The sequence below is a fragment of the Procambarus clarkii genome, chromosome 25, assembly GCF_040958095.1.
Source record: "Procambarus clarkii isolate CNS0578487 chromosome 25, FALCON_Pclarkii_2.0, whole genome shotgun sequence".
Classification (NCBI taxonomy): Eukaryota; Metazoa; Arthropoda; class Malacostraca; order Decapoda; family Cambaridae; genus Procambarus; species Procambarus clarkii.
Window position 1 is genome coordinate 14,952,409 of NC_091174.1, and position 11,836 is coordinate 14,964,244.

Genomic DNA, 11,836 nt, shown 5'->3' on the forward strand with positions numbered 1-11,836 from the left:
AGAGGTTCAACGTAGAAAGAGAACGCAGACGACACCACAAAGGAAGAAAACAACAACGGAAAGGAAAGTCGTGTCTGCTTAAGCAGACACGACTTTCCATACAAAGAAGAAATAATTTAAACAAGGAGATTGAAGAAATCGAACAGAGACTGAAGCATTCCTATCAGACTGAAGAAAGGCAACTAGAACAGAAAGCAATTCAAGAAATAAAGAAAAACCCAAATATTTCTTCGCATATGCGAAATCAAAAGAAAAACCCACGGCCAGTATTGGAGCTATTCGTTCAAGTGAAGGTTCATACACGGAGGATGACAAAGAAATTGGTGAAATCCTAAAAACCAGTATGAGGACATGTTTAGCACTCCAATAAAGAGCATGAAAGGGGAATATCCGGACAACTTTTTTATGCGTGATATCCAAACCCCTGTAAAAATAACTGATATCAACACGAGCGTGACAGATTTTGAAAGGGAAATTGACAACATGCACATGCACTCAGCCCCGGAGCCAGACTCATAGAATTCAGTTTTTATAAAGAAATGCAAGGTGCCAGTAGCGCAGACACTCAGTATAATGTGGAGGAAGAGCTTGGATACGGGGGATATACCAGGTGCACTTAAAGTAGCAGACATAGCCCCTCTACACAAGGGAGGGAACAAAACATTGGCAAAGAATTATAGACCAATGGCACTAACGTCCCACATTATAAAAATATTTGAGAGTGTGATCAGGAGTCAGGTCACTATTTTCATGGAAATCAATGACCTCCACAACCCAGGCCAACATGGATTTAGAGCGGGAAGATCTTGCCTCTCACAGCTACTTGAGCACTACGACAAAATCACTGAGGCTTAAAAGAAAAACAGAATGCAGATGTGGTATACGCGGACTTTGCAAAGGCATTCGATAAATGTGACCATAGATTGATAGCACACAAAATGAGGTCAATGGGAATAACTGGTAAAGTAGGACGCTGGATACTCAGGTTTTCTGTCGAACAGAACACAAAGAGTAACAGTTAACTATATAAAATCGAGTCCAAGCGCAGTTAAAAGCCATCCACCTCAGGGAACAGTCCTTGCACTACTGCTCTTTCATATTCTCATATCAGATATAGACTCAAATACAAGTCACAGTTTCGTATCATCCTTTGCAGATAACACAAAAATCAGCATGAAAATGACCTCTGTTGAAGTCATTGAAAAACTACAAACAGATATTAATAAAGTTTTCGACTGGGCAGCAGAAAATAACGATGTTTAACAGATAAATTCCAGGTACTCAGGTACGGTAAAAATGAAGATCTTAAACATAATACAGGGTACAAAACGCAATCAAATCTGCCCATAGTAAGTAAATAGCATGTAAAGGATTTGAGAATAATGATGTCCGACGACCTAACGTTAAGGTAGCATAACCAAGCAAATATTGCGTCAGCCAGAAAAATGATAGGATCGATTACGGAACTTTCAAATCCAGGGATCCCATCACGATGGTTGTACTCTTCAAATCACTTGTGTTGTTCCGTCTTGAGTACTGCTCAGTACTCACTTCCCAACTCAGAGCAGTTGAGATTGCTGAAATAGAGGGAATACAGAACATATCCGGAATACATAGACGCGATAAAGCACCTAAATTTTAGGGATCATCTCAAAGCTCTCCAAATGTACTACTCACTAGAAAGAAGAGAGAGATATCAAATAATATACACGTGGAAAATACTGGAGGGCCAGGTCTTAAATCTACACAGTTAAAACAACAACATACTGGAGTGAAAGTTATAGAAGAAAATGCAGAATAGAACCAGTAAAGAGCAGAGGTGCCATAGGCACATTCAGAACACTGTATAACATCAGAGGTCCACGGTTGTTCAACATCCTCCCAGCAACTATAAGAAATATTGCCGGAACAACCGTGGACATCAAGAGAAAACTAGATAGTTTTCTTCAAGGAGTGTCGGACTAACCGGGCTGTGGTTAATATGTGGGCCTGCGGGCCGCTCCAAGCAACAGCCTGGTAGACCAAACTTTCACAAGTCACAAGAACTCCCAGAACCCCATCAAGCAGTTATCAAACAGTTGGTGCCTCTTGGGGCCCTTCCTTACTATGGTTAGCTCTACAGCTCGGATGATAGAGCGCCCGTCTTCCTAGTATCAAAGACTAACACACACTAAAATATAGAACTAAAGGCTAGTTAAACAATAAGGCAACAGGTAGAGCAAGGATAGCAGACGAGGCATGAAGAACTATAGAATTCACTTCCCCGAAGCCATATTGTGAGGTCAGCAAGAACTCCCCCACCAACACCAGCCTCCCCCCACCTCACCAACACCAGCCTCCCCCCACCTCACCAACACCAGCCTCCCCCCACCTCACCAACACCAGCCTCCCCCCACCCCACCAACACCAGCCTCCCCCCACCCCACCAACACCAGCCTCCCCCCACCCCACCAACACCAGCCTCCCCCCACCCCACCAACACCAGCCTCCCCCCACCCCACCAACACCAGCCTCCCCCCACCTCACCAACACCAGCCTCCCCCCACCTCACCAACACCAGCCTCCCCCCACCTCACCAACACCAGCCTCCCCCCACCTCACCAACACCAGCCTCCCCCCACCTCACCAACACCAGCCTCCCCCCACCTCACCAACACCAGCCTCCCCCCACCTCACCAACACCAGCCTCCCCCCACCCCACCAACACCAGCCTCCCCCCACCTCACCAACACCAGCCTCCCCCCACCTCACCAACACCAGCCTCCCCCCACCTCACCAACACCAGCCTCCCCCCACCTCACCAACACCAGCCTCCCCCCACCTCACCAACACCAGCCTCCCCCCACCTCACCAACACCAGCCTCCCTCCACCTCACCAACACCAGCCTCCCCCCACCTCACCAACACCAGCCTCCCCCCACCTCACCAACACCAGCCTCCCCCCACCCCACCAACACCAGCCTCCCCCCACCCCACCAACACCAGCCTCCCCCCACCTCACCAACACCAGCCTCCCCCCACCTCACCAACACCAGCCTCCCCCACCTCACCAACACCAGCCTCCCCCCACCTCACCAACACCAGCCTCCCCCCACCTCACCAACACCAGCCTCCCCCCACCTCACCAACACCAGCCTCCCCCCACCTCACCAACACCAGCCTCCCTCCACCTCACCAACACCAGCCTCCCCCCACCTCACCAACACCAGCCTCCCCCCACCTCACCAACACCAGCCTCCCCCCACCTCACCAACACCAGCCTCCCCCCACCTCACCAACACCAGCCTCCCTCCACCTCACCAACACCAGCCTCCCTCCACCTCACCAACACCAGCCTCCCCCCACCTCACCAACACCAGCCTCCCCCCACCTCACCAACACCAGCCTCCCTCCACCTCACCAACACCAGCCTCCCTCCACCTCACCAACACCAGCCTCCCTCCACCTCACCAACACCAGCCTCCCTCCACCTCACCAACACCAGCCTCCCTCCACCTCACCAACACCAGCCTCCCTCCACCTCACCAACACCAGCCTCCCTCCACCTCACCAACACCAGCCTCCCTCCACCTCACCAACACCAGCCTCCCTCCACCTCACCAACACCAGCCTCCCTCCACCTCACCAACACCAGCCTCCCTCCACCTCACCAACACCAGCCTCCCTCCACCTCACCAACACCAGCCTCCCTCCACCTCACCAACACCAGCCTCCCTCCACCTCACCAACACCAGCCTCCCTCCACCTCACCAACACCAGCCTCCCTCCACCTCACCAACACCAGCCTCCCTCCACCTCACCAACACCAGCCTCCCTCCACCTCACCAACACCAGCCTCCCTCCACCTCACCAACACCAGCCTCCCTCCACCTCACCAACACCGACTCCCCTCCCTCAGAGCTTCAGCAGGCGCTGAAGCTCTGTCCGGATAACTTGGCTTCGAGGTTCAAGTTCTATCCGGTACAGGTTCAGGATCAAGAATTTTTTCGGGTGCTGTCCAATGCAGAATTGCTTCGCTTTGATGCACGTCAAGCGGACTTGACGCTTGCTGGAGTGCCAAGACAACTTCTGGGAGTGGTCCAGCAGACCTCAAGACTTTGGAACTGCTAGTTGTGTTCAAGTTGATCCACGAGGCGGCCATGGGCGAACACATGGGCGGCCACTTGGGCCGTACCAAGACAGGAGCAGACCGAGGTTGTATTCTTCCAGCCAGGAATGTCAACAGACATCCAGCTGGCAATTAATTGCCAGCTTTGCCAGTGAAGTTGCTCAGCTGTGGTCACAATTTCTTGACAGCGGAGGAACAGGCCGCTTCAAGACATTATTTGTCAACACTATGCCCGACAGATTCTTTGCTTTCATCAAAATAATGTTTTACCACACATACACACACACACCTCGCGGCTGAGTGGACAGCGCTCGGGAGTCGTAGTCCTAAGGATCTGGGTTCGATTCCCTGCCGAGGCTGAAGCAAATGGGCAAAGTTTCTTTCACCCTGATGCAACTGTTCCCTATAAGTAAATAGGTACCTGGGAGTTAGACAGCTGCTACGGGCTGCTTCCTGTGGATGTGTATGTGCGCGCGCACGCGTGTGTTAGAGAGATATGTAATAAATATAATAGAGGAAAAATAGATTGTTTAGAAAGGCGGGATCCAAGAACTAATAGCTGGATTCTGCAGACATAAATAGTAAATACAAAAGAGAGGTACCCAGCAGGTCGGGGGAAAATGTCTCCCCTCTCTCACCTCCAATTTCACCTTTTCTCCCATCTCCCCTTTGACCCCCTTCCCCCTTGGTCTCCCATCACCACCACATCACCCCTCCCCCACGCGCCCCTCCGCTTAACCTCTCTACCCTTTCATAAAATATAATATTAGTGAACAATGAAACTATATTTATGGGTCTTAGGGAAATACTATAATGTTTTCCTGATGAAAAACTATTTGACCATTTCAACCAATATTTCCCACTTGACCAGAAATGAATCGGTGAGAACTTGATAAACGAGTGTCAAAAATTACGAATATTTATTAAATCTTTTAACTTACGCCTACCCCGTCAGGCTATGTCCGTCCCTTACCTTAGACTATTTCCCCTACAAATTTGAGAAAGGTTGGCCCGAAGCGTCTGGCCTCCAACTTTGGACAGTCTCTGTTATTGTAGAGATATGTCGTAGCAAGTTTAGAGATGAGGATTGGGTTTCTTGACATAACACAATAGTTGAGGAACAAGATATATCTGATCAAACAAATTATTGGTGGAGTGTACTGATGTTCATTTTTAGGCTTATGAATTACGGGTTATAATGACGATCACAAAAGCTAATCGAACAGCCAGCGAGTAAACTTTAGTAATTAACGTTAGTCTTTAGCAATTAATAGACTCTCATTGTATATTCGGCTGTACAGAGAGCCAGATCGGCTATTCGTTTACTTACGTGAAAGAGCTTTTTGGGGGTTTAGGTGTTAAGCCGAAGACAAATCATCGTCTGGAGGGTTAAGGCCATGCCAATAGTCTTCACTAACAACCTCTGTTCGAATCACAACTTTCTCTAAATGATTCACTCACTGCAAACACAAGGAACTTCCAACAGAACTTGAACACCTCAGCCTAAATATCCAAAAAATGAAAATATTTATGAACTATTATTTTGAATACATTGTACAGTAAATTTAATGTTTTTAGTCCTTCCCTACATTTTATTTTAATATTTTTAGGATTGACCTGGACAGACGGTCATTACCCGAGGATAAGTAATGCCTCACCCACGTTCTGCAGTTGTAAATAATTGCCGACCAATATACCTAACCTAACTTAGGCCTCAACCATAAACAAAATTTCAATGTACATTAATACAAGTTTATATACGAGAAAATATAGTTTTTGGTAACCCAATATTTTAAAATTTATGAATGCGTCTTTGCGGTAGACTGCAGCTTGGACGAGCACAAGCAAGGTTGGGTCGGGGATGGTCGAAGCTTGGTCAACATAGCCTGAAATAGGTTGCTCTGTACACTTCACAATGCACTTCAGAGGCCAATCTGACGAGTTACACGTACGACTCGAGTCATGCAAACTGATAACAGGAAAGGCGGGACTTGGAAGCCGAAGCTCGACCCAGCGAGAGCTATACCAGACAGCTCGGCGCTTTCTTTGATATTTAAATGACAAAAAATTTCTCAACTGCAAAAGAAACTTTATAATGATTTGATATTAGTAAAACTTAATTGTTTCGTATAATACAAATAGTCTGATACACATATGTTAAAGAGCAGGATCCAATATAGGCTATATTATTTTAGTTAATATAAGATTCATTGTTAATTTTAAATGCCATAAATGATCATAATTATTTGGGTTGATTTTGGGGTTACCGTCCATCAGCCTCTGGAGGGCTATTAAGGTCGTCACAGTAACTTAGTAACCAGCAGGTATACTTAGGTCCTGAGAACTGTTCAGGACTGGAGTAAAGTCTCAGTGAATATACACCTAGAAGCAGAACACACCTTAGTGTACATACCCAGCTTTAATGTTATTATTATTACTCTGTGTATGTTCCTTAAAATAAAACTAATAACAATTATGATACAATTCTAAATATTTTAAGCAGTAATAATTAAAACAAGGTCATAGGTAACAATTTTCTACATGTTCTACAGGGCAAAATCCTGTGTGGGTTCTTGATCATTGTTAGCCCTAAAACGTTTTCTTTGGACCAACTGCGAAAGAAAATGGGCACATGTTTGGATAGATTAAAACTACATAAAAGTCATATCTCGATCAATAGGTTTTAAATCTACTTCATGTTAGTGGCCACAACACAACAAATAAAATAAATACATGGGAAATATATTTTTCATTATTTGTCTTATTTTACTCGTATTCACTCGTATTCACTCGTATTCACTCGTATTCACTCCATTCTCCACGTTCTCTCATTTCAACTTTCCATTGTCTGCCCTTGTCCTCTGTCCCTTTCCTATTGATATACATATAAACTGAATGGTTTATTTCAGTTTTATACACACTTTTTCCCCATCGCCTCCCCCACATGCACCTGTCAAGCACACACCTCCAGTACGCCTCCCCCACATGCACCTGTCAAGCAGACACCTCCAGTACGCCTCCCCCACATGCACCTGTCAAGCACACACCTCCAGTACGCCTCCCCCGCATGCACCTGTCAAGCACACACCTCCAGTACGCCTCCCCCGCATGCACCTGTCAAGCACACACCTCCAGTACGCCTCCCCCGCATGCACCTGTCAAGCACACACCTCCAGTACGCCTCCCCCGCATGCACCTGTCAAGCACACACCTCCAGTACGCACTTCTCCAGCACACACCTGTCCTACACCTGCTACGCTCCCACACGTTCATCTCGACTAGATTTCAGCGAGTGTGTAATATTTTTGCTCACTTCTGCGTGTAAGGAAGCAGGTCGTTGTCTCCCTCACATCTCCAGCTTCCGCTCATTACTCTGAAAATACTCTGCGTCTGATACTTTAATGAATTAACAAATCAGCCTCCTGAATAGTTGAGTAGCCTATTAATTTGTAGTAGTAATAATTGGGTTTACTATTTTCCGGAAAAAGATGCCTGTTAGGCTGATGAAGATCACTCTCCCTCCCCCTCCCCCCTCAACCAACAATTCATCTTCCCCAGGATACAACCCACAATAGTTGCCTAGCTCCCAGGTACATTTTTGCTGCGAGGTGATCTAAGGGCTCTTGATGAAGTAAAACTTTCTAAACTTCTCTTTCCTAACGCGGGAATCGAACCAGGGACTTATCGGCTGTGAACCGACGGGTTCCCTGACCCGTAAAACCTACCTACCTTTACCTACCTGTAAAACAGGTGGGATCACACTGGTTCATGATACACTCACCAATCTGCATAGTTTTTCCAGCATCCTGAGGTCAGACCAACTCCTTGGAAGTGACACAAACCTCAGGTATTCTGCAATGTGTAACAGGACCTTACCTCGAGGTGCTTCCGGGGCTTAGCGTCCCCGCGGCCCGGTCGTCGACCAGGCCTCCGACCAGGAGGGAAAACGCTCAGCCTCAGCAGAGATGGAGATGCAATATTGCGTCTCATTGCTGCCTCTTGCTGCAGATCCCTCAACCCAGATCACCTCATCCCAGATCTCACACCCATTCGCCCCCCGTCTTAACTCTCAACTATTAGTGCATTTCCAGGCTCTTCATATTTAGAAGGAACGCAGGAAGGCTCTCCGACCTTGCCATCATTAATAGTATGCAAGTGTCGTCCCAAGAGTATATTAGTGTCAGTGTTTATATGTATTTAATACCTCAAGGCAAAACACATTAGAAATAAGTAGAACCATTTTACATACAATATCATAATGCAGACGATAAATCACATTAACGGGTCTGAAAATTAGACATTCAATCCTCAAATCTGAAAATAAAGGAATTGACGACGTTTCGTTCCGTGTTGCATCATTACGAAATTGTGGAATACAAAAAAAAAGATTAGTAGAGAAAAACACTTTATTAAGAAAGAGGTGAAAGATGAGAAGGTAGTAGTAATATATAAGATACAATAATAGATTTAAAGTAAGGTGAAGTATGGAAATAAAGAAGAATGAAAGTAAGAAATACGAGAATAAGTATGGGAAAAGGGGAAAGTATAAAATAATAATACTAATAAAAAATGGAAGCTGCATTAATGTATCATTAAACATTTACTCATATACTGGGCAGTCCCCGTGGCGCAGTAGTAAAGCAGTCGCCCAGCGTTTCTCAAGCAATTTAGCCTGGGTTTGAATCCTGGCCGGGGTGGATTGACTGAGCGTCAATCCTTAACTGTAGTCTCTGTTCACCCAGCAGTGAATGACTAACTGGTTGTCAAACAATTTGGCGGGTAGTATTCCGGGGAAAATCAGGATTATGGACCTGCCCGAAACGCTGTGTGTGCTAGTGGCTGTATAGGAATGTACGAACTCTTGTATATATATATATATAAATAATAATCTATGTATTTTTAATTCAATTAAGGAATTCTTAGCACACTCTTTCTGTAACATTTTTAACATTATTTCAGTTAATTGTTTTAAACCTGAAGCAATTATAAAGTGTGATCTTGTATTTTATTACTTAAAACCTAGTTTTAAATATTTGCAAGATAACTCTTTCAGCCTCTTAAGAAGAAGAATGGTTGGGAAGAAGGGGTAGATTAACAGGTAAATGTTGTCTAAACATGACACAAAGTTAGCAGCTGGCATTCAGTACCCTGGAAACACAAACCGAAACTGTCTCTATTTTCTGCTTGTTACAACTTGTAATAAAGATTTACATCTTGGCTTAGTGTGTTTATGACATATTAGAACGTTGTTACAACTTTCTATATTGGTTGTTATAACTGGTTAGGTGTTAAAACTTGTTCGAACGTTGTACAAACGTCGCAGTTTCGGTGTGTGTTTGGCGGGTAACGACCTGCTGGGCGGATATATCTCGCTCATATATCCTTTGGTTTTGGTGTTTGGGCCTAAGGCCCATCAACCTCTGGAAGGTTATCGTGGCCTCTACAATTACTTATTAACCAATCAGCAAGTATACATTAATTCTGGACTATGTTCAGGATGAAGGTAAACTCTCAGTATATATATTCACCGAAAAGATGGTATACTTTTAGCTGAATATATATCCCTGATATGTCCTCTTGTTGCTATACACAGGAGAATATCCCTGAACCACAAATATATACCCAATTTATTATAAAATTACTAAAAACATTTTATTAATGTTCCGACGGCCTTGCAAAATAATTATTAATATATTAGAGCACAAAGTAGTTTGTTATTTCAAAAACTCGGGTGGCATTAAGAGAGTTCAAGAATAATATCTAGAATTTTAATGAATTTTTTAAGAATTTTTTGCCCGAAACGCATTGCGTAATAGTGGCTTTAGGCATTGTATGTACTAGCTCTATCTATATATCAATCCATTAATGTAACATCACTTGTATGTATGTACCTTACCTGAATAAACATATTTATTTTATTTATTTGAAATATTTTTGCGTTTTCTTTTTACGTACTGCTATTGACTGAACTTGATAGAAAATGGACATTTACTTCCATATCTAAGGGGAGACTTCACGGGAATTGCAGAGTGGCAAAGGCTGGACAGTGAGGTCTATATACAATAGAATACGTAGTTTTACCTTGATTATGGATAATGTCAATTATCTTAAGTATACAGAGCACACTTTGGCATCTAAGAAGCCATCGCAGAATTACGTACGTAAATTAACTTCCTGGAACAACGGAAAAAAGTGTCGCTAAAACGAACTTTTGGATTAGAAAAAATCTCACAAACTCGTTTTGCCTATACGATTTTAATGGCCTAATTGGCAATCAATTGCTGTGACTGAATTGACTGATATTATGACTGTGGCAGCGTAGAGCTCCGTCACAGCCAAGAGTGTTCTCTGTCGGGAGTTACGGCGGTAATGTGCAACGCTGATGCAGGTATCATCATGGTGAAATACCATAACCTTGGTAAATGGTTGACATGGTACACATGTACCATATGGTACACATGTACCATATGGTACACATGTACCATATGGTATACAAAACAAATATTATATATTGGATGACTCAGCACCGAGACTGGAAACATTAAAATACACAGCCCATAGTCGCTAAACATTATTAATGGGAAGATTTATCGAGAATTATCAGTTGTGGACCATTGAGAATTCCAGACCTGGAGACCCACCAGCTGGTTTAAATCAAGTGACGTCGTCACGACCAAGAGCAGGACGGGATTAGGGAACCCAGTAAAAAATATAGAGAGACCAGATATAGAAAATAATGATAAAAATAAAGGCAACATATAAATGTTCCAGTGGGGGATAGCTGGGGGAAGAGGGATATAAGAAGGGAGTAGTAGTGAAGTGAAAGAGAAAAATGAAGAAGGAGAGAGAATTAATGCACAGACACAACTCATGTTCGGAAGATTATCGCATTTAACAAGGTACCGAGAGGAGAAAGTCGACATGCAAGTCTGGGGGCCAAGATTCGTTTTAGGGGGGCGTTGAGTGTGAGTGATCCAACATGAAGTTTGTTTTTTCTAAACACTTCAAGGCTCTTTGCATAGTGGTTAATGTTAATGTGAAGTGTCAAAACAAGTGTCAACATCTGAATAAAGAAGCCGACTATAGGACAGTTAACAATTACATCAAAATGTTCTCAAACTATTTGATGCTCACCTTTGTCTCGTGGTTTTGCAAATATCAACAGAATTCTTCGATACGACTTTTCTTCCCACTAATTTTTGCACGTTTTTCGCTCTCTACATACTCGTATGGGCTTAGTGCTCTCGCCTGATTATTTCTCTTTTTTTTCCCTTCCCGCTACCTCTATAATGTGGATTATATCAGCTCTTCTTGCCTTCACGTCACTGATCTCTTCCCACTAATTATTTTTCGTAATTTCAGAGCTAAATGGGGTGCCAATTACGTGTCCTTGGTTTTCGTGCGATCCTCTGTGATCTCTGTGTTCAGAGATCACAGATTTGGGCTGATCGCTCGGGCCAGCCCAAGTCCAACAACTTGGGCTGGACGGTAGAGCGACGGTCTGGCTTCATGCAGGTCGGCGTTGAACCCCCGACCGTCCAAGTGGTTGGACACCATTCCTCCCCCTCGTCCCATCCCAGATCCTTATCCTGACTCCTTCCCAGTGCTACATAGTCGTAATGGCTTGGCGCTTTCCTCTTGATAGTTCCTTCCTTCTGTGTTCCGCATCTCTTTCTCTGTTTACCACAGAGCTTCATGCACAGCTGTTTATTCCCTGTATCTAAGAGT